The 24,483-nt window shown below is 45.4% G+C and overlaps 1 long non-coding RNA gene across 2 annotated transcripts in view; it reads left to right on the top strand.

The window, feature by feature from the left end:
* LOC104980780 overlaps window positions 1-24,483 on the top strand; it is a 63,068-nt gene that overhangs the window by 25,855 nt on the left and 12,730 nt on the right. The window lies entirely within an intron of this gene.

Genomic DNA, 24,483 nt, shown 5'->3' on the forward strand with positions numbered 1-24,483 from the left:
TCGTAGACTCTAGAGTGTGGGCTCAGTAGCTGTGGCATGCAGGCCTAGTTGCTCCGAGGCATGTGGAACCTTCCAGGAGCAGGGACTGAACCCATGTCTCCTGCATTGGCAGGCGGATTCTGACCTACTGTGCCACCAAGGAGATCCCCCTTCTTCTTACAAGGACAGTCATCTTGGATTAGGGCTCACCCATATGACCTCATTTTGCTTAATTCAACTCTTTAAAGACCCTACCTCCAAATGCAGTCTTATTCTACGGGATTGAGTCAGGGTTAGAACCTCAACATGTAGGTTTTAGGGAAACACAATTCAGCCCATTTTTGGCTGATGCATTTAAAAGACTCGAATCCATGCCAATGGATGAATTATGCAGCCAGTGGCTGGATGAAATGTTTGGCCAGTTGACATAATTTCTCTTAACTATAAAGACAAAATACATTCGCCTTTGCGTTCTTCATTCTGGCTTCCATGCTTTAAATAGCAAATTCAGAATTTTGCTAGCTAGAGTGTCAAATCTCTGATCAAACAGTACACTTTTATCTCTACATATTTTGACCCATGTTGCTGTTGCGGTTCAGTTACTAGGTTGTGCCTATTTTGCATCCCCATGGACTGTAGCCCGCCAGGCTCCTCTGTCCATGGGATTTCCCAAGCAAGAGCACTGGAGTGGGTTACCATTCCTTTCTCCAGGGGACCCAGGGATCAAACCCAAGTCTGTTGCATCTCCTGTGTTGCAGGTAGATTCTTTACCACTGAGCCACCAGGGAAGCTATATTTTGATCCATGGACAACTGCAAATAGGTGGGATGTGATTTTCATGCTCAGGAGCACAGGGGCTCCTGACCTTCAGAACAGAACTCTTTATTCCTGTGATAAGGGGTCACACCACCTGCCAAAGGGCTTGACCTACTTGGTCCCCCTGACAGAGAGCAACTCTAGGGGTCAGGCAGACCGACAACGGGATCAGCTCTACCCCCTGAGACCTGCTGACTCCCCCTCTCAGACTTGAACTTCCTGCCCCAGGCAGGTTTCTCCCGTCACAGAGAGGCTTCCATCTGGTCCACCTTCCACTATTCTTCTCCATGCATGTTTCAAGTTCAAATTGTATAGACTCGTCCTCCAAAGGAGGAGGTTGGAGGTTGGAGGAGGTTGGCTATCTTTGTTGCCTTTCTGCTCTAGATTTTTGGGTTTTCTTTCTTTTACTTGGCAATTTTTGATATTAATTTCTCCCACATGTTCTAGTCACCTAGGAAGTCACTAAGGTGATGACCAGATGGAGTCAAGGAACGCCTGAGTGAGTAACTTAGGCCTCTCTCAGACTTTGAGTCTGTTTAATGATGGCACTAGTGGTAAAGAATCCACCTGCCAGTGCAGGAGACACAAGAGATGTGGGTTCGATGCCCGGGTTGGGAAGATTCCCTGGAGGAGGAAATGGCAGCCCACTCCAGGGTTCTCGCCTGGGAAATCCCATGGACAGAGGAGCCTGGCAGGCTACAGTCCACGGGGTCACAAAGAGTCAAGCATGACTGAACACAGCACAGCACGCTCTCAAATACAATTCACGGGGGACTTCCCTGGCAGTCTAGAGGTTAAGACTCTGTGCTTCCACTGCAGGGGGCACAGGTTTGGTACTTTTGGGGGGAACTAAGATCTTGGGAACGGCACAGTGTGGCCAAAAAAATAAGAAAAAAAATATACAATTCGCTTGACCTTTTTTGGTCGCTTTGGTTCTTTTCTCACTGGATTCCCACAGACAAAGGCTTGACTTTTGAGCCCAACACATACTAGTATGTTAGTAAGTTAGGTTAACTCAGTTGGTAGTCCCAACTCCCAACATCCTCATCCATAAGATGGAGGTAAATGATAACACTTATTTCTGTTTTAAGTTTTTTTTACCTTTTTATTTTGTATTGGGGGCACAGCCAACTGACAATGTTGTGATAGTTTCAGGTGAACAGGGAAAGGATTCAACCAAACATATATTAAAACATGTGTCCATTCCCCTCCATACGCCCCTCCCATCCAGGTTGCCATACAATATTGAGCAGAGTTCTATGTGCTATACATGGAACTCTTGGTTATCATGTAGGTCCTTGTTGGTTATCCATTTTAAATATAGTACTGTAATACTTGTTTCTGAGACTGCTGCCAGTGTTAAATGTAAATCTCTTAACACAGAGTTCGATACTCAGTAGGTGCTTGGAAAATGTCAGCTACGTCGTAATATTTACTCTCACTTTGCTGTGACATCTCACCAAGTTATTATTCGTTCCCTACACCCATCTCAAGCTTCAGGAGGACCCAGTGACCATCTCATATCCACCCAGTCTGTACCTCTCTACTCTGTAACACCTCCTCCCATGACCAGATGCCAAGGCCATCTTCTAATGGCTAGTAAAGTGGGGTCTTCATTAAGCCAGGCTGTTTATTGGAAAATCTGCCAACTTCTGATCCACATCCAGCCGCTTGTACAGAGCAGTGCAGCCTGTCTGTTCCCAGGGCTCTCTCATGGCCCTCCAAGATAATGCAAGACCCAACTGAAGACGGGTGGATGTGCTTCCCTTCTCCTGCACCTCGTCCCCTGAAGCAGCCAGATCTCCTCCTGCCTCTCCCAGACCATCTCTCCTCAGTTCCTCTTTGATTCACCCTCCATGTCCTCTTTCCCCTTCACCCCATCTCTGGGCCTCGCTCCTCTTCTTAAGTCAGCTGGTAGTGGCATCTTTGGTTTGCTCCAATTTTTATCTCTTCTTCACCCTTGAAACCTTTAAACCTATCAGTGCTCACTGTCCATACCTCCAGAAGGCATCTTCCTTGGAAGGGATGATGATGCAGATTTTACAGAACCTAACTGAAAATTTGATGTCTTCAATGATGAAGTTCTTTCAGGAAATCATTGATGTTCGATTCTGAAACATCTTTCCTGTCTCAAAGAGTGAAGTCCCATGTATGTGATAGGGTTCAATCTTCCTCTGTAGGATCAATAGCAACAATGTCCCAAAGGATCTGAGTGATTTCCCAGCTGTATCTGAGCTATTTGGTGGTTTCAAACCTTGGCCCCAGATTACCCTGACCAAGTGAGCTCGTGTGAGTCCCTAAAAAGGTGTTTCCCACCTAGGGTACAGGTTACTGACCAAATCTAGGATGGACTGTTACAGTTTGGACCTCAGACACACTTATTCTAGGAAGGCAGGTCCCAGCGAAGCTCGCTGGGAATCCAGGAGCTTGTTTATCCTCCCTGGGGTGACTCAGGGTAGAGCATCCATTATTCAGTCGCTAAGTCATCTCTGACTCTCTGCATCCCATGGACTGCAGCATGCCAGGCTTCCCTGTCTTTCATCATCTGCTGGAGTTTGCTGAAACCCATGTCCATTGAGTCAGTGATGCCATCCAACCGTCTCATCCTCTGGTGTCCCCTTCTCCTTCTGGCTTCAATCTTTCCCAGCATCAAGGTCTTTTCCAATGAGTTGGCCCTTAATATCAGGTGGCCAAAGTATTAGAGTTTCAGCTTTAGCATCCGTCTTTTCAATGAATATTCAGGGGGCATTGGACAGTCCCATAACTGAACACCAGGATGCTATGTTCCTGTATTTTTTTTTTTTTTTTGGCCATGCTCAGAAACATGTGGGATCTTATTTCCCTGACTGGGGATCAAACCGGGAGCCTTTCACTGAAGCTCAGAGTCTTAAGCAATGAACCACCAGGGAAGTCCCTACACGCCTTAGTTTATGTAAAGACCCATCTATGGTCCCTGCGGGATGCAGGGCCCCTCATCTCTTCCCCGCATCAGTCTACAGCTGTAGAGTGGCAAACTCAAAGTTCCTCAGGGAAGAAGGCAGGAAAGGAAGATGACAAACGTCTACTGCAGAGTGCAAAGGGAACTCAGATTCTCAGATTCCATCCAGGGGTAAAGAACAGACATGGTTCCCTGCATGCCAGGACACTGGGGAGTGTCCTGAGCCAAGATCAACTTTCCCTCCCAGATACCAGCTATTTTCACTGACAGAGCTGGTGGTGAACATGGTCTTCTTACGTGGAAACAATAAGATCCTTGATGTCACATACCAGAACTAACCAGATGTGCCCACACCGACCAGGGAGAGGAAGGCCATTCTTGAGTAAATGGTGTCCAGAAGTTGGACAGAATTCGTACATCTGGTTGTTTTGTCCCCCCTTAGAGGGATAGTGGGTGGTGATTAAACAAAAAAAGAAGCCTTGGGGCTCCCCTGGCGGTCCAGTGGCTAAGACTCCAAGCTCCCAGTACAGGAGGCCTGGGTTCCATCCCTGGTTAGGAAACTAGATCCCACGTGCTGCAACAAAAGCTTCCACGTGTTGAAACTTAGACCCAGTGAGCGTGTGCTGCGTTGCTTCAGTTGTGTCTAGTTCTTTGTGACTCTGTGGACTGTAGCCCGCCAGGCTCCTCTCTTCACGAGACTCTCCGGGCAAGAATACCCAGTGTAGCCACATAAATAAACAAAAATAAAATATACAAAATATATATTTGAAAAATGCTTTGATTTCTAGCTTTTCCAGAATCTTGGGCAAGTTAATCTCTTCTAAGTCTTGTTTTTACCACCTCTAATAGAGACAGTGCTCATCACATGGTTCCCATCCAAGGCAGGGATCACGCTCAACTCAAGTGACTGGTGGGGATTCATGGACAGCCTGGGAAGATTCCACCTGTCCAATTACAGCTCTCCTCAACCTAGCCTTGTGCCCAGCACCTGCCATGGAAGCAGAAACAGCCTCTAAGTTTGCTCAGGATCCCTTGCAAGGCCTGGTGGGCTTGGTTGTGCCTTACATTTGATGGGTCTCACCGTGAGGGCTGAAAGGCATCGCTCTCAACGTGGATCAGCTTTAAACTGAGTCACAAGTCACTAGAGGATTTCTTTACTACTTGGGGCTTTCCGAGAAGTGTCTGTGCTTGGGTAGTTTTTGTCTTATAAAAGTTTCCCACCTGCAGTGGAGTTTATAATTACTTCAGAGCTTTTTATAAATGAACTAGATTTCCTTTGCACTCAGGATAATTTACAGAGTCATCAGTCACTTCAGTGCAGCTGGGAGCTTCACACCAACCCTGCAAACGCACCTTGAAAATGAAACTGCATGTAAGTGGGAGCCAGGAAGCACGCCTTTGAGGGAAGCAGAAATGACTGTCCAGCAAATGCTTGCTCCTGTGTATCTGCTGATAGAAACTCTTAACATTTTTAAGAAAAAAAAAAAATAAAAGTCCTAAATCATTCACCAAGATTTATGTGAATCTCATAAATGAAACAATAAGGACTACAACTTAAAAAAGAATCATTCTGGTCTAAAGCTTGTATTAAAATACCCTTAAATGATTTATTTTGCTGTACAAGTGCTGGAAGGCATGCCTTTCTGCCCTCCCCTGCATATCCCGCCCCACCCCCCATTTTACCAACACTGGTTCTGCTTGGGAATTTTTTTGGTGAGCATGGATGACACCTTAAACTACCTGAGTGAAACTGCAAATAAAATCACACATTATGCAAACAAAAATGACTGCACTTCCCAATTTCGAGTGACTTGAATGTGAACTGGACATTCGCCTTTCTAAACCCCAGGAGACTCCAGGATTCTAGAGGACGTCAGAACACACCCACATTTGTCTCCTGCCTGGGATTCAGTGTCATTCCTGGCACGTGCCTTTCAATGGGTCCATTTCTGTTAGAAGTTTGCACTTAGCCTCGGGGCTTTTTTCCTGCCGCTGCACCTAATTCATTACTTTATAGTCGACATTGCCCTTCGGAAAGGAGAATCTTGTCTCCAAATTGCATCTGGGCATTTTAAAATAAATAGGATGCAAATACTTAGCTGGCCTTGTATGTACGTGAACTTCAGAGTGAATAATGAATATGTAAGACTGAACGGGGGTGGGGTGGGGTGGGCGGGGAAGTCATTTGCATAATGGTGTTTGCTGCGGGGTGAAACTGAAACCCCGGCTGTGTGGGTGGGGCCCTGTTTCCTTACGTCAGCGCCGTCGCCCACGGCCGCCCCCACCGACACATGATGCCCGGTGGCAGCCCCCAGGCAGAGGGATGGCGGGGCGTGGGACACGGGGGGGAGGGGGGACCACGAAGTGTGAAACCAGAATCAACACCTGGAGTTGGGCGGGCTTTGGGCTTCTTGGTCTCACTCCTGAAGAAACATACATCATCTTTTTCTCCTGATGCTTGTGTGACCCTCTTTCAAATGGGGTCTCATCTTGTGTGATAGGGCAAGTCTTTAAAAACAGGGATAAGTCATTTTTTAAAAGAATTTCTTCTGCTGCTTCTCTTCCTCCTTTTCCTTCTCCTTCTTTTTTTCCCTGCCTTGAGAGTCAGTGTCTGAGTTGACTTGAGTTTTCCAGAGTCCAATAACAGAGGTCAGGGTTGCCCGTGGCCTTCTATTTCCCAGAGAACAGTTCAACCCTTAGGGTGTTATAAAGGTAGCTCCCTAGGTTAAACCAGCCTCTTTCACCCACTTGGTGTGTACCCCCGAAGTACCGAAAAGCAGTTTGGGCTCGTAGTAGTTTGAAAACTATATGATCTTGTATTTTCTGTTGTGTTTGGCTAGCTAATGTCTCCAAGCAATGGGGTGAGTTTGGGAGGGGGTTGGGAGGAATAACACCAGGATGTTTTTTCATACAGCTCAGATTTGCGCTCAGTACTAGATTTTCTGCTGTAAAAGATACACTCCTTATAGGAGTTGTGAAAATAAGAGCCTTTTATAGCGATGTTTCTTTCTGCTCTGTCTTCAGCCAGCAGTTGGCTTGTACCCTTGCTGGTCGACAGTGGAAAATGTTTTTCTGGAGGAGTGGTCCCACCCTGGAGGTCTCATGTCCCCTGGGATGTTCTCAGGGCCTCTGAAATCCACTTGCATGTCAGCCATTGTAAATAACTAAATAATGGCTCTGGCATTTATGTGTTCTATGACACAGAGGCTTTTTTTTTTTAATGTATTGATATATTATACAAATTCTTTTATATGCCTAGTTAAAATCATATCATTAAAAAAAATTGTTGATGTTCAGTCGCTAAGTTGTATCTGACTCTTTGCAACCCCATGGACTGTATAGCCCACCAGGCTCCTCTGTCCATGGGATTTCTCAGGCAAGAATATTAGAGTGAGTTGCCCTTCCCTTCTCCAGGGGATCTTCCTAGACCAGGGATTGAACCGATGTCTCCTGCATTGGCAGGTGGAGTCTTTACTGCTGAACCACTGTATGACTAGTACCGTAATACGGGTGAGCGGGTAGTGACTGGGGCTCAGGAGACGAGCATCACAGTCCTGACACAAGGTTTGGTTCTGGGCAGAACCCAAGGAGATGGCAGTACAGGACTGGGAATTGTGTTCTCCAGGAATTTTCATTTATAAACTTTGGTCACTGTTCATTTGTTCCTAAGATGAACATCGTGGAACTACTTTTCATCCTTCCGTAGTAGTAGGTATAGCTTCTCACCATCAACTTCTTATTTAAAAGTGTTTATTTTATGGAACATTGAAAAGAAGGTAATTTATATGTGTGTGATTTTATTAGGCCTTTGTAGGGTGTTTGCACTGAAAACCTGTGACTGAGGCTAAAAGACAGGAGGAGTGGGGGCTGTATTTAATTAACCTAGACATTTTAAGGGCACCCCACTCCAGAACTCTTGTCTGGAAAATCCCATGGACTGAGGAGCCTGGTGGGCTGCAGTCCATGGGGTCGCGAAGAGTCGGACACGACTGAGTGATTTCCCTTTTACTTTTCACTTTCATGCACTGGAGGAGGAAATGGCAGCCCACTCCAGTGTTCTTGCCTGGAGAATCCCAGGGACGGGGGAGGCTGGTGGGCTGCCGTCTATGGGGTCGCACAGAGTCGGACGCGACTGAAGTGACTTAGCAGCAGTAGCAGCAGCAGACATTTTAACTGACCTGTGCTACTTTTCTTGTTTCATTTTGGAAGAAGGAGGAAAAAAAAACAATTTTAAAACCAGGATTGGGTTATTAAATGTGTTTATTTTCACACATATTCCATAAATGGTATTATGTCCTAGGCCCCAAGCTACCCTAAGGAATAGTGCGTTGTCCTCGGGACGTTTGTAGCACAGAAGGGCAGACAGTTGGGAAAGGTCCTGTGATATCAGTACTCTTCCCCAAGGGCCAAATGCATGCCAGACTCTGGACCAGGCTCATCCCATGAACGATCCCATTTCTTCTTCACGCAGTCCAAGAGTCCAAGGACCCTATTACGACCTCTGTTTTGCAGATGAGGCTGTTGAGGCAGAGAGGCTAAGTAACCTGTGCAGGGTCACACAGCAGGTGAGTCGCAGGGCCTGGATTTGAAGCCCACAGTTGGATTCCAGAGTGCTATTCTCAACTGCCATGGTACTAAACCAAACTATAAATGAAGCCCTCTGGGAGCACAGAGAAGACCTCCGAGGCTTCTGTCTGTGGGCATCCAGAATGTGTTCAAAGAAAAGTTGATGTTTAGCTCAGCCAGGAAGGGCTGGGACACCCGTGCTGGACAAATACGTGAGGAGGCTTCTCCTGCTAATGACAGTAGACGAAAAGTGTCACAAGGCCATTTGTTCACACTTAGAGACGCTTCACGTTTTATAGGACCCTGGTTACTTTTCATCCTGGTAGATCTCAGTTCAGGGCTACATGGTTAATGTTGGTGAGGATGACATTCCTATCCCCCAGACCAAGATGTCACTTCTCATACACGTCATTCAGGGCATAAAGTGAGTAAAAAATGTAACACTAAAGAGAATGTTTCATCAAGATATGCTGCCTGGGGATTTCACTTATTGGTACTAGAAAGCCTCCCAGTAAGTCATGAGAAAAATAGATTTTGAAATGTTCTGATGCAGGTGATGGCTTTCTTGGTGGCCCAGTGGTAAAAAAAAAATCTGCCTGCAAGGCAGGAGATGCAGGTTCCATCCCTGGGTTGGGAAGATCTGGAGGAGGAAATGGGAGTATTTCTTGCATGGGAGATGTCATGGACAGAGGAGCCTGTTGGGCTACAGTATGGGATCACATAGAGTCAGACATGACTGAACCACTAAATAACAACGACAACGAATGAAAGTGACATGCACCCGAAAGATGCCAAGCTGGGCCACGGAGAAGCAAGATGCCTCTCCTGCCCTTTGGTGGCTCTTAGTTAGAAAACTAAATACTCGTTTGGTGCTACCATGCCCAGCCTTGCATCAGATCCTTTGAGGGCAGTGCATGGGCCAGTTAAGGCACGAGAGTGATGGTGCATCAGGAGGACCAAAGAGACCATGAAAGGTGAGGTCCATGGACAGCCTGATGGGCTCCAGGGCTGACTTGGCCACTAGCACTTCAGTGCCCCCACTTTCTTTCTTCAGCATCTCAGCCATTGCCAATGGGAGGCTGACTGGGATGCCTTCTCTGCTTCTTGCTTCGGTGGATCTTGGTTACACGTTAAGCTCAAGTTCAATATCCTGATGCTTTTACTTGTACTCAGGGCTGCACAGTGGTGAATGAATGAAAGATTAGGGCAGAGCAAATGTCAAATCTCAGCAGGTGACCTTAGATTAGAGTTGTTTCTATGAAGCAAACCAAAAGTTATGATATAAAGATTATTTTTGAAAGGGAACTTTGACCAAAGTTGGATCCATGTTTCTTATTATTTTGAAGTTTGAATGTGTGAACACCTTTTAAAATCCCTTATTATATGGAGCTATTCTGAAACCAATACTGCCAAGAAACCTGTGAGCATTTTTTATCATAAACTGAATGAAAATGAAAAATCTTTATATTTTAAACTCTTTAATAATTATTCTATCCTATTTGGTCAGATTCTAGAGCATACTGCTGCTGCTGCTGCTAAGTCGCTTCAGTCGTATCCGACTTTGTGCGACCCATAGACGGCAGCCCACCAGGCTCCCCCGTCCCTGGGATTCTCCAGGCAAGAACACTGGAGTGGGTTGCCATTTCCTTCTCCAATGCATGAAAGTGAAAAGTGAAAGTGAAGTCACTCAGTCGTGTCCGACTCTTCTCGACCCCACGGACTGCAGCCTACCAGGCTCCTCCGTCCATGGGATTTTCCAGGCAAGAGTACCGGAGTGGGGTGCCATCGCCTTCTCCTCTAGAGCATACTATTGATCCCCAAAGAAAATAAAATTCCTGGGGTAGAGGGGAATTGGGATTTTACAAAATGACTGGATGAGAAATAATGTTGAAAATAGAAGGCAGTCTAATGATCATAGCATGTGACTTAGTCTTCTCTGTTTCAACAGTTTTGTCTGTCTTTCTGTTATTTTCTGTATGTTTTAGCTTAAATTATTTTTAACTTCCTTTATAATTGTGCAATTCTAAAGGAGTCTCAGAGGAACCCACCTGGGAAACCTGGAGTAAGGTCTCTAGGATTTCTCATCATGCTAAGGCTTGAAGGGACTGAGAGAACTGTTTTGTTTAATTTTATCTTTTGATATATGTTCCCATGTTTGTAGTTAAATGGGATGGACTGTTGAGTAACGTTGAATATTTTAGAGAAAAACGAGGAATCTACACTTATAGACCCTTTCCTTTAGGAATGGATAGTATATAATTGCAGATGAGCTTCAGATTTAATTAAGAATCTTTCCAGGTTAAGGATGACAGAAAATTCAACTCAAACTGGCTTAGACAAATTCTAGAACTTACCATCTCATGTCAGTAAGCAGTCTCAGAATAGGATTTTCACAGATACCTCTCAGATAAAGTTAAGACTTTTCAACATTTTTCTCCTCTTGGCTCAGTTTCTACTGCCTTCTCAAACAGACTCAACTTTTATGCCCTCAAGTGGCTGCCATTTGTCCTTCTGTGTCCAAATCCAGCAGCAAAGAGCTTTTGTCCCAGCATTCCTTGCAGAAGTGCTGAAATTCACTCTGATTGGATCAGCTGAGGTCATGTACCTATCCCTGAGCCAATCACAGTGGGTGGAGGACTGTGATGTACTCATTGATTTACCTGATCTATCTTCACTCCTCTCCTGGTGGGGAGGAGGGGGGATGGAGTTATGAAGATTGAGAATGGACAACTAGGGCAGCAAACCATTGATATCCACTAGATTTTACTCAGTGACACAGGTGACTTGCTAAATATATGCTTACTGGTGTGCAAAGGAGCCATTTCTTGACTTCCAAGTAGCCACCTGTCATGTACTTGTCACACTTCCTATGCCTTTTGTTCGGTAGTTGGAAGAGGGACCTCAGTAGCTTACAAGGTTGTTCTTGTTGTTGAGTCGCTAAGTCGTGTCCTACTCTTTGTGACTCCATGGACTATAGCCCACCAGGTTCCTCTGTCCATGGGATTCTCCAGGCAAGAATACTGGAGTCAGTTGCCATTTCTTTCTCCAGGGTATCTTCCCAACCCAGGGATCGAACCCATGTCTCCTGCATTGGCAGGCGGGTTCTTTACCACTGAGCCACCAGGGAAGCCCAGCTTGCAAGGTAGCCCCTTACAAATTGAGCATTGTGTCCATTATTCTTAAGCCTGATGTGCAGTTGGTGGCAGAACAATCCCTATTCACAGATGGGCGGTCATTTCTTCCACCTCCCTCGCAGCAACCCCAGCTCCTGGTGCCAAGTGTCTGACTCCTTCCTTATTTGCCCATGGCATTGTCTTTTGTGTTTGAGAAGGATTTTCTCATTTCATGCGTCCACATTTTCTTTCTGTGAAGCAAACCCAGGAGCTTTGTCTCTCTGAGTTTCTCTATGTCGTTTGGCTAGAACCAGTGATTTGCTTCAGAAATGTTCTCTGATTCTGATAAAATGTTTTGTCATCTCTTACGCCCAAGGAGTAAGTCTTTCCTTAGCAGAAAGTACCTTTTAAAGGTTCATCTATTTTGCCAGTCAAATGCCACAGGAATACTGTCTCTAATAAGAATCCCTTTCTCAGTTTTGACCACTGGCAGGGTGACCAAGGCCACTTAGCCATAAAAACAAAAAACAAAAAACAAAAAAACCAACCTCACATGTCTTTTTTTCTTTTCAAGCCTTTTAGTCTGTAACTGGATCTAGCCGATGAACAAGCAATATTGTGATAGTTTCAGGTGGACAGTGAAGGGACTCGCCCATACATATACATACATCCCGGCCTCGCATTTCTTTGTCTTCCAGGTTTAAGGCATATCTAGTGAATTCTCCATGATTACAACCAGCGAGCAAAGCATGGCTGCTGTATAAATCGGGAACTTCATTGTTCACTGCGGTTGTCCGGTTCACTTTTAGACGCTCACTTCATTTTCATTCGTTCAGAAAGACACATATTTGTTCTGCTTGAGCATTCACAGTCTGTTTCTGATTAGTTAACATGGTCTTGACCAGGGCTAAGTTCACATTTCAGCTTTAATTTATGTCTTCCCTATCTGCTGGGATATGTTGCTTGTTACCCCATACAACAGAAGATCTCTTATTTATTCCTTCTCATTTTCATGTGAACAAAGTAATTTGGTATGAGAACTACCTAAGTGAAGCTAAGTAGGCTAATATTATAAGAGAATAAGACATGGAGATACTATATAAAATTCCAGATCACTGGCGCATAGAAGAAAACTTCAGTAATTTCTTGAGCTGATAATTCCAAATGCTTAGGTATCCTTCTTGAGAAGAGAAGACAAGATATTAGAACTGTTCAAAAAGGGTTCCATGGAACTGGGCCAAGGTTTTTGATGAATGCATGTCCACAAAGATAGACTGTACACTTAAAAAAAATTATTTACTTACTTACTCACCTTTGGCGGTGCTGGGTCTTCTTCGCTTCTAGCGGGCCTCCCCTAGCTGCGGTGTCGTGCTTCTCCTTGTCGTGGCTTCTCTGGTTGCGTAGCCCCGGCTCTAGGCTCAGTAGCCGCAGCACTCAGGCTCAGTGGTTGTGGTGGGCAGGCTTAGTTTCCCTGCAGTATCTGGAATCTTCCCAGACCAGGGATGGAGCCCATGTCCCCTGCATACGCAGGCAGATTCCTATCCACTGTACCACCAGGGAAGTCCACTCAGGATGTTTCGAAGAGAAAATGTGGCCAACCAGATCTATGTTTTTAGCTCTGTGGCCATTTGTTCTTTATTCCCTCAATCTTACTGGCCCTGAATCTTGTTCAAAATGTGGGCAGGGTAGGAGCCCAAAGAACGACATGGTAGCCAAATTAAGGAAGAAAGACTTCACAGAAGTCACTGATAGTTCAGTAATGACCTCATGGCTTAGCTGAAGTGACCTTCTCAGGGCCCCCTGTTCCTTTGAGGAGAGACAGGCGTCTCAGCCTTTGGTCCATCTCTGAGCCTGGGAACCAGGACACCCTTCACCTCGATCCCACACCCTCAGGCTTCTCTTACACAAACCACCTTTGCAATAAATGTTGTAGGTGGCATTTGTATTTTCACTGTGTTCGTGGGTATGTCTGCCAAAATACAAAAATCTTGCTGATAACACGTGAATTCTTCCGGTGTAGAAATGAATGCCATCATCCAGAGGTACGGAAAACAAGCCCACTTAAAACTGTTCAATCACATGTTACTTTTATAACTTTTATAAGATGGTACATTTCCTCTTAATCTCTGCCACCAAAGGCATTTGAAGACCTGAAGTGGGTCCCATGACAAAAATCCACATGAAACAGCCTTGGAAAAGATATTGTGTGTGTGTGTGTGCATTGTAAGATGTTAGATTGAGTGCTTTTGTTTTCTTTTCCCCCATTTATACAGACTTTTGTTCTGCTCTTAGATAAAATACTAATAAACAGGAAGTTCAAAAAAATGTGGTGCAATTGTTCTGAATGTTGTTTTTCTTGTAAGGCTTTAGGGACCATACCGCACCGTCCTATTCAAAGCAGGCCCTGTAGGTGGTACTGTTAAAAAAGAAATGAACCAGCTGGGTTGCTGGAACCGTCTCTGTGTCTGCCTGCCTCCCAGAGAGGCCTCAGCCTTCAAGATCTGTGGGGCCCACTCAGACTTTTCAGCAGTTTCCTCTTTATTTGCTCCGAACCTGGTTGTAGAATTTTAAGGATGTGAAAGTAAGGCCATTCCTATGGAAAAAAAAATTTTTTTTTTCTTTGCTCCTCATCCTGAGTACATGAGGGTTTGCATTTCCCTTGAATATTCGTTTGTGTGTGTCTCTGAGAGAGACAGAGTGTGGTGTGTGTGTGTGCGTGTGTGTGTGCTTTAAAGAACCAAGAGCAAACAATTTAATAGGAATGTGCAAACTTTGTTTGTCTTTAAGACAGCTCCTTGGTCTGTTGCCACTGAAACAAGTTGTTAAGAAAACCTGAATCTTGTTCTCCTTTTCTCAAAGGGGGACTTGAATAATCATGGCAATAGTTAGTTTCAGGATCTGTGATAAGATGAAGGGCAACAGTGAATTCTCCTGAATGTAACCCTCACCTCCCTAGGTCCTCTGCCCTTAGCAATTCCCGGCACCGTGTGAACTGGGGTCTGGGAGCTCCCTCCCCTGGGCCAAGCAGAAGCCAGACAGGGGAGGTGTTGAGACGTTCCGGTTTGGGGGGGACAGTACAGCCACAGTGTAATGTCACTTTGCTTCTTCTAACCCTGCACTTGTTTTTCTACCTCTCGGGGCTTCCCCATACTGTGTGAGGGTTTGCAGAACCTGGAGTTTTAGACCCTCTAGCCTTTAGATTTGCCCCCACCGTGGTGTCACCGTAGCTGGGGTGCCAGCAGGGCACAGAGATGCAGAGCTGCAGGAGGGATGCCAAGGGAATCGAGATGTTAGCAGGGGCCAGGCCAGGCTGTCCTGAGCGTGGTCAGGGCCCTAGCCCCTGCCCGGGGGAGCCCTCCTGCAGAGGGGCCCCACCATCGCTCGGGCTTTTATCCTCCGCTGCCCGGGTCTCGTTCGAAACTCCCCGGTGCCTGCTCTCATGGTCAGGCTTGGACCATGGCTGGTGCTGCACCACTCAGACAGCTGTGTGTCCTAGACCCGCCCCTCTATCTTGTCTGTTTCTGCACTCAGTGTTAAGTGAAACTCAGTGCTAAAAACTAGAGGAAAAGATAGGTATGCCGTCACAGGAACGTGAGCCCGGCCAAGGTAAGAGGGGGAAGTGCCAAGCGCCCAGACCCCACCCCAGGGATCCCAGCAGCTGGAGCTCCGAGGCCGTTTGAATAAGTGCTTGCTGCTGTGAATGACAGAAAATGGGAGAGAGGAGTGGTAGTGAGTCAGAGGCAGTGAGGCGGGTGAATGTAGAGCATTATACAGAGTGAAGTAAGGCAGAAAGAGAAAAACAAATATTGTGTATCAACGCATAAACATGGAATCTAGGGAGGTGGGCTAGAGACGCAGAGGTAGAGAATGGACTTGTAGATACAGCGGGGGAAGGAGAGGGTGGGGCAGATGGAGAGGGTGGCATTGACATATAGACACCGTCACGTGTTACATAAATAGACATATGTGCACCGTCACGTGTTACATAAATTGACGTATGTACACCGTCACGTGTTACATAAATTGACGTATGTACACCGTCACGTGTTACATATGACGTATGTACACCGTCACGTGTTACATAAATTGACGTATGTACACCGTCACGTGTTACATAAATTGACGTATGTACACCGTCACGTGTTACATAAATAGCCGAGAAGATGCTGTATGGCACAAGGAGCCCAGCCTGGCACTCCGTGATGGCCTAGAGGGGTGGGATGAGGGGGAAGAGGAGAGAGGCTCAAGAGGGAGGTGATATACGTATAACTGGGGTTGATTTGTGTTGTTGTATGGCAGAAACCAGTACAACATTGGAAAGCAAGTTTCCTCCAATTAAAAAATAAATTTAATTTAAAAAATGGGAGAGAGGAAATAAATCCCTTCTCTCACCCTGAACCTGGTAGGATCTCACCAGTTAGTAATCCCATGAGGTCTTTTCTGGGCTTAGCCCTCTTGGGAGAACCAAGGTGTGTGTGTGTGTGTGTGTGTGAGACATTCCCTTTGGTTCTGGAGAAAGATTCGAGAGGGACAAATGTCTCCTTGTGGAGTTTGGTGTTTGAAGGACGTTTTAGGGCAAAGAAGCCTGATTTTGACAGGATTAACCAGTTTCTTGGAGGGCAGTGATCACTGTTCCTGGATACGGTGGTTAGTGGATTTTCCTAAGACATTGCACATTTTATATTGAGTACATAGGTATTCAGCTCTCTTACGGTTATTTTTTTTTTAACTTTTTATTTTCTATTGGGGTATAGCCAATTAACAGCACTGTGATAGATTCAGGTGAACAGAGAAGGGACTCAGTCACATATCCATGTCTCTATTCTCCCCCAAACTCCCCTCCCGTCCAGACTGCCAAATAACATTGAGCAGAGTTCCCTGTGCTGTACAGTAGGTTTCATGGCTATTTTTAACATTTTATTTTCTGTTTAGAGTCAAGAACTGTATCCACCTAAGTTAGCCCCTGTCAGCAGATAGAGTGTCCCAACAAGGAAGTGTCTAAATGCTTCCCGGACCAGACCCCTACAGTGTCTGTGAACAGAAGCAATTAGAATTTAGTGCAAAAGCAGTCAGGTGAAAATACCCTGCTGGACCTATCAGGGTGCTTTTGTTTCTTTGGGCTCCTGATTTACTGAATCTTTTCTTAGATGGCTTGGAGGTTAGAGAGCAGATAAGTAATCCGTCTCTGCAGCGCTGAGTATTTTCACTGATCTCAGTCTTACTCACTAGCAAATAATCTATTCACCCACAGATGCCAAGGGTTCTAGAGCAGAACCCCTCTGCCTCCCCCTCTAGCCCGTTTAGACCTCTTCTCCCCCGCTGTGGCTTTCACAGTCAAATGTGAGTTGACTGGCAGTCCTTTGTGAGCCAGAGGTATTTTTGAAGCACTCGTTCCCTCTCTGTCATGATATTTGGTAGTGGAGGGAGGTGTGTGGCGTAAAATATCCACCCCAGAGTCCTGCGAGGGTCAGCGCCCCCTCCAAATTCCGGCATCCAGACATGAAAGTTTGGGTGTGATCACCCCTCAAATACAACCGATGGAACAACCAGTTTGTAAGGGCCCTGTTATGAAATTGCAGGACTTTCCCTGAAGATGCTGTTTGAGTCATTTGCAAACATCGGCACCCTGAGTCTGATCAGCCTATTTATATTTTTGACATTTTATATTTTAGGAGGGATTGAAAACGAATTTGATCAGTTTCACTTTGACGTTTCCTGAAGGTCATTTTACCAGCTTTAGACCAAAGTCGATAAAGCTTTCGTTTTAAATATCGGTATTTTCTTTTTGTGAAGTGTGTGGTCTGGTGACCGATGATTTCAAAACCCTACGGTGTGATAAAGCTTGGTCTTAGGGTCTGGTGGGACCGGGTGGCTCACTTGGCCCACCGATTGGCCAGACTTTGCACCGAACAGTGTACCACCAGCGATTAGATTTTGTCCAAAAGAAGGAAACAGTAGAGGACTTTGATGGTGTAATTCTAGATTTTGGTGTTTGATTGTTGGTCTGAAAGATCCATTCTCTTCTATAAATATATGTAAATATATATACTCTGTAATCTCTCCCTCCAGGTAATTCAGACAGCCTTCAGTTAATTGTGCCAAATCAGACATTTGCTTTCCCAGAAAAATTTCCTGTTTTCCTAGGAAACCTATTCATATGTCTGCTTGGTTACTGTATAAATAATATTTCATCTATATTTAAATATTGTGTATTTTATGTAATGTATATATACAAATGAGCTGAATCCTTTTAAAAGAGAAAAATAATAGTTGATTCACCTCCATTTCTTGTCAGTATCAAAAAGGACATTGTTATAATAATCCCAATAGGAGAGGGTTCAGATATTGACACAAGTTGATATTTGCTGAGTTCTGCATCAAAATGGAAACTTTAGCTTTCCTTTTTTTTTTCCCTCTATTAAGCCTTTTACATACCATCAGGCCTTTTTAGATCTAAGGTAAAATATGATTTAGAATTACATTTCAAATTAGAACTGTCATATGGTCACTCACATATTTTACTGTTGCTATAAAATAGTAAACAGTGGTCTTTAATCAATAATTCACATATGAATTATTCATAGATGAAGATAAGAATTCAGTGATTCTTACCTTCATATTCACCCATATTGCATGGCATCAATATTTCACAGTTGCTTATTTATTAAATTAGTATTTTATAAATACTTGCCTATGAAATTTGTATTTCATATTTGCTTGCCTATGCAATTAAGTTTCCTGTGATACTACAGCTCATCTTTTTAGTACACAAGTCAAGAAAATTAGCAAGATGAGTGTGGTTCCCTATACAAAATGAAGGCTACATGCTGGCCCTACCTACACTTTTTGATGATAACAAATGAATTTGAAAAATAAAAGTTGCCTTTTCTAACCATAAGAAAACCTTTTTCTTTTTCTCTTCTCCCTCCTTTTTTTTTTTTTGGTTGGGTCTTTTTTTTTTTTAACCACTAAATCGTCCACCTCAGCTATCCCTTCTTCAGGGGAATTACTCACTGTATTTTCTGTTGGGATCCATGATGAATTTCCTGTTGTTTCACAAAAGTTTACTCAGTGGTGAGAGCGAGCTTGCATGCAGAGGACTCGTGATGGATACGAGATAGCAAGCAGCCTGACAAATTTTACCTCTGAAATGACTTCTGAAAGAGCAGTTTTTAAAGTGTGTCTTTCACCAAACCAAAACAGCAAGATTTACCACTGAATCCTCTCCCTGTGTACAGACTTTCTATGCAATTAGATGTCTGGACTTCACTTCCATTTTTCGAATCTGTGAAAAATTTCTCACACCAGTGACCCTAAAGAAGGCCATTTTGTTTTAATATATCTTACATGTTGCAGGACAGAAAAAGAACAGTGTACCAGATAAACCATAATCCTATTTAATCCTTACCATGCTGAGAATATTTGTGAATATAAAAATATGGTATGATTGTACTTATATAAAATACCTAGGGCTGTCAAATCCAAAGAGAAAGAAAGAATAGGAGGGCTTACCAGGGGCTGGGGACAAAGAGGAATGGAGAATTGTTGTTTAAAATGATTTCTGTTTGGATGATGCCAATTTTGGGAGATGGATAGTGGTGATGGTCATACAACACAATGAATGTGCTTCATGCTACCAAATTGTAAGCTTAAAACTAGTTAAAATAGTGAATTTTATGTTATGTATATTTAGCCACAGTGGGGGGAAAAAAAAAAAACACATGCATGGAAATAAGGCATCTGAATCACTGTGTATAATAAAGTTAGATGCTAGATGTAATTTGCAAGGAATTATAGAAATTATGGAGGTGGGGAGAGTATCTTAAGAGCCACCATCGAGTCCAGACCTCCGGTTGCACAGATCTGAGAGCTGAGGCCGGGAGGGAGCATGTCTCACTCCTAGGGATCAGCGAAGCCTAGTCCAGAGCTCTGAGATGAGACGTGGCCGCCTCTCCCCAGAACAACCTTTCCTTCTTGTTCAGAGTAGCATGCCATTGGTTAGATTAGCTTTGTGCTAAAGCCATGTTGCTAGGACTTTTTCATCCTGCAGTCTTATATCCAGACAGTCTGTGAGTCAGATGGATACCTCACTAAGGGAAGGCCCCTAGACCTGGGGCCGATTTCTCAGCCCTGTGACGGGCTTTCCTTTCACGGGAAAATTGTGTTTGAAACTGAAGTGGTTCCTGGTGGCAGTTTGCGGCCCCCTGGCTCTCCCAGGGCACAGACAGTGTCCCTTGATGTGAGTTTTGCATTTGATGGGATCTACCATGCTTTTGAACCTTCATTCATATTTAGTTTACATCTCTAAGTCAAGTGTACCATCTTACCGAGGGAAGTATGTATGTGAGAATTAGTCACGTGATGTTTGTAAGTGGTTTAAGTCAGCTTGGGAGGAAAACCCTCATAAAATGAATTTCGATAAACACTCTATGGCCATGGAATAGAATCTCTCAAGAGATTCTATCGCAGAATTCTACCATATCATTATATCATAAAATCTCCTTTTCTATGATATTCTTTTATTTTTTTACTATCATATATATCCTCTATCATCAAACAAGTTCTTGAGCCACGTTTGATTTTTTTAAAAAGTCCACTTCGTTGGAACTAACACATTATATTTAATTTCACACGAGCTGTAGTCCCACTTGTAGACAATTTACCTACTTCCTGAGAGTAAATGCCACACCCGTGCAAGGTTTAATTGTAACACGTTTGTGCCCAGTGTCAGCATTAATAATTCTGGGTAGAGGCCGCAATGAAATGAAGAAATTGCCTGAGCTAGGGACCACAAAGGCCTAATGTGTGAGACAGGCATCTCAGTGAAGCAAGTGCACGACATACTTTTTCTTTCCAAATGAGGTAGCACTACAACTAAAAAGCCAGCTTGCCTTTCACTTTCTAAAATATATCTTGCTGGAGACAGCGATTGCCTCATCGCATCCTTCACCCACGGAGATGCCATTCGGAAAAGTCTGGCATGAAGGACAGCACCTCCGAAGGATTTATAAGTGGCCCTCCCACACCGTCCCAGTGTGGAGCCAGAAACATCACCTTCAACATCGAGATTGTTCCAAGCTGTTTCTGTGGTTAGTCTTGTAATTCAGCTCGTTGGGACGCTTGTTGTTGTTTCGTCCCTCAGTAATGTCTGACTCTTTGTGACCCCATGGACTGTAGCTCGCCAGGCTCCTCTGTCCATGGGATTTTCCAGGTGAGAATATTGGAGCAGGTTGCCATTTCCTCCTCCAGGGGATGTTCCTGGACTAGGGATCAAACCTGTGTCTCCTGCATTAACAGGCAATGTCTTTACTGGTAAGCCACCTTGGAAGCCCCACTGGGAATCTTAGGTGAAAGTACATTTCTCTTAATCTGAGGAGTAGGGTGGAAAAAAAAAGAGAAAAACCTCATGGAGGAGGAGGAAGGCAAAGGACCTGAGTGGCTGGAGGAAAGTCACAGAGGACAGCCTGGTGGTCCAAGGCTCTTGAGAATTAGATGCGTTGATCTTGTCTGAATGGAGCTTGGGCAGGAAAAGGAATAGAACTCGTCCACATGAAAGTGACTGATGCCTAGGAGAAAAAAAAAGCATTTAGTGTGGTAGGAAGGGTGACCAGGGTAATGGGGTGAAACCAAGAAAGGACGTCCTGGAATTTCATATTAGAAATTAACTTTCTAACAGGGATGTGTCTGTCAGAGTGTGAAATGGACTTATCAGAAAAAGAACTAGAGACGGGGTCTGGTGACTTCGCCCATAAGGTTAGAAGGAAAAGCTGATGAACAGGATGAACTAGCAAATAAGGGATGTGTTGGTGGAACTTTGGGCCAGGTGCGGACCGAGAAACGATATGGCTTTTTTGCAGACACCCTTCCAAGCCAGAAGATATTAGGGAAGTCAGGTTTGCACCTGCACCTCTGTCTGTGAATCAGGAGCTGTTTCTAAAGCTGAGCTTTTTGTCACCTCAACACCCGTCATCCCAAGCTTGACCACCGACGTTCCTCCGAAAGCCTCTTTATGACTGTTACATCATGTTATGGAGGTCACAACCAGGAGTGACGTGGATGGTCATAATGGTGCACTTTTTCTGTTATTACATCTTTGGACTTTTCAAATAAGTGGCAGAATTGTCATTAATATCTATACATTTTCCATGATAACAGTAGTTCATTAAAAGTGCCTGGAAATGCCCCTGCTGACTCCCGGTGTCTTCTAGCTGGATTTGTTTTTTTTTCCCTAGCAGGCAAGGAGATTTATTCCCACAGCAGGGGTTTCCGGTGTCATGTTGACAGTCTTGAGACCATTCTCCCTGGCTTCATGTACTGACTGGCTTTTAAAACAGTCCTGTCGCAATGCTAGGTAGGCAAAGTCATGTTTTTATCTCAAGGGAAGATCACCTTTTCCCAGCTTGAAAGGATCCTGTGAATCACTCTTAGTTTCGGCTGTGCTGGGTCTTCGTGCGGGCTTTCTCTGGTTGTGGCTCTCGGGTCCTAGACCGTGGGCTCAGCTGCCCCACAGCAGATGGGATCTTCCCGGACCAGGGATCGAAACTGCATCCCCTGCACTGGCAGGCAGATTCTTAACCACCGGACCACCAGAGAAGCACCTACAATTGCTTTTTAAGAACTGCATCAAATAAGTATCTGAATCAGAGAGGAGGCCCAGGCTTCCTTCAGATTCTCTAGGCAGGAGCCTCAGTGTCTGGGTGGATTTTTCCTCCATCCCTTCGTACCCCCTTCCCAGATATCTCCCCTTCCCCTTCCTCTTTGTCCTCTTACTTTTTTTCCTGAGTCCTCAGCTTCTCTTTCCTCTGAACTTTTTTCTTTTTTGTAGACAATGTACATAACTTGCTTAAAAAATATAAGAAAAATATTTTTGTGTTTTTGCTTAAAAAAAAAAAAAAAGACACAAATTCAACAGTGAAACCACCCTGGATATATTCACCTACAGGAAGAGAAGGCCAAGGGAAGCAGCAAATAACAGAAACACAATTATTTTATTATTTTTTCCAATGATGGAGTGACTCAGAGAGGATGTCCCTCCCACCGAGTGGGCCATGTGTGGTCTGTGTTAGGTGGTCTCAGGGAAAGAGATGGGTCAGAGCTCAGATGAAGGGGAGGAACAGAAAAGCCGCGGTGCCCTGGGTGGCCCATGACGGTCTGCTTCCCAAAGCAAGACTGTGGGCCAAGCAGGGGAAGACTGGTTAAGGAGAAATGGTCCTCAGGCTCCCCTGGAAGAAATTTTATAAGCTGCCTGCTGGAGGGACAGGCTTGTCTCAAAACCCCACCTTCCCTACTCCCAACTCCCATAGTTTGCTCTGAAAAGAGGCCTGAAATCCTGCTCTGAGAGTTTTATGAACACATAAGCTTCCTCCAGGTGTGTTCAGCACTGGTCTGGGAGGCGAGCACTGGTCTGGGAGGCGAGCCCAGGGTCCTGATGCCCACAGGCCACCTCCCCAGTCTTTCCGGAGAAGGGTCAAGAGTCGGGGCATGGAAGACAGGCAATGCAGTGCAGGTGTTAGGACTCGCAACAGGCCTGGAGGGACTCCCTGGGGGACGCTCAGGGACAGAGGAAAGCTAAAGGCGGGAGACCCAGGCTCCCCAAAGTGCATGCTGGGAGAGAGGAGCCTTCTCCAGGTGGGAGTGATGAACCTGTGGTTCAAATTTCTTCCTCTTAGTGTGAGCCCAAACATCCAATACTGAAGACAGCTCCTCTTAGCTTTGAAAAGCCCCATGGGCAGGAGATGGCAGCTCACTTCTTGAACAAAGATGAGGTGTCCATGATGCTCCAGACAGGGCGCTCAGGGCTGGGAAGGCAGTCAGGCCAGACGCATACGGGTCTGTGGACCAGCAACCTCTGTGGGAGGCGCTGCATGGGCTGTGGATGGGCGCTGCTGATTTAAACAGTGACGAAGGCGGCGGCGTAAGAAGACAGCGATGCGGGTTGGGGCAACAGAGCTCAGCCATCCTTCCCGACTCTTCACTTGCGGTCATCTGCAGCCAGTTAACCACCTCCCACTCTCCACCCCATGGCTTCCTTCTCCTTCGGTGAGGGTAACAAGAGTAGCAGCCTCAGAAGTTTGAGGCAAGTCCGATAACGGACACGAAGCGCCTAGAACGGGACCTCAGTGAGTGGTAGCTGTCGGTCTTTGTCACCTCGTGGTGCCCATCTGTGCCTCCCCTGGAACTGTGGTGAGGCCCAAGCTCCTGCTACCTGAAAAGCTGCATCCATCTGTCACTTGTGGGGCTATCTATCAGATCCTCACCCAGCGCCAACTTGGACCAAACACCATGCTGCGAGAGGATAAGACACAATCGAGCCGGACCGAGCCTGTCTCAACACTGGTCACCCAACTTCTCGGAGGCCTACGTGTTTCAGGTGACAACATGTCCCAGGGAGCGGTGACAGGACGTGACTTTCAAACCGCAGAATGACATTTGGACTTCCATTCAAATGAGGGGTGGTGGCATCTAAAGAGAGAAAGGCTCACTCCATCTCCACCAGTTTGCAAGGCCACGGCCACCAGCAGGGCCTGGACGCTGGCCACCCGCACAGAAGGCACGCGAGAGAGCTGGGGAAGCCGCGTCCAGGGGACCGAGGTGAGTCTGGGTTTGAGGACAGAGACTGGGCTTTGCTTCCCGTTGGCAAGAGGCAAATACAGATCACTGGTACCACTCCAAACGCTAGGCTTCTCGCTGAATCCGAGTGAAAAATGACAATGGTTTCCAAGCGACTCCTGGAAATAAACTGTGGGTAAATAGCATCTACTTAAAGCCTGGAAACCCAGCTTCCTTTGGTTTGTGTTTTTAAATGCTTTGACGATGTGGTTTGCTTCTCTCCAAGAACAAAAAGAAAAAAAAATAGTAAATAAAGGCTGACAGCGGAGTGAGATCTACAGCTGAGCTCTGCGTATCGTCCGCCGTCACCTGGGGGCGGGGCGGTGGGGGACGAGGACAGTTGGTACAGACAGGAGATCTGCCACAAAGGCACCAACCCCAGCGTGAAGGCGAGAACGACGCATCTCAGCAGCGGGGAGTATTGCCAGCCTGCGGAGGGAAAATGCCAGTGAGGATGTTTTG

The sequence above is a fragment of the Bison bison genome, unplaced genomic scaffold (genome assembly GCF_000754665.1).
Source record: "Bison bison bison isolate TAMUID 2011002044 unplaced genomic scaffold, Bison_UMD1.0 scf7180017864508, whole genome shotgun sequence".
In the NCBI taxonomy this organism is placed as follows: domain Eukaryota; kingdom Metazoa; phylum Chordata; class Mammalia; order Artiodactyla; family Bovidae; genus Bison; species Bison bison.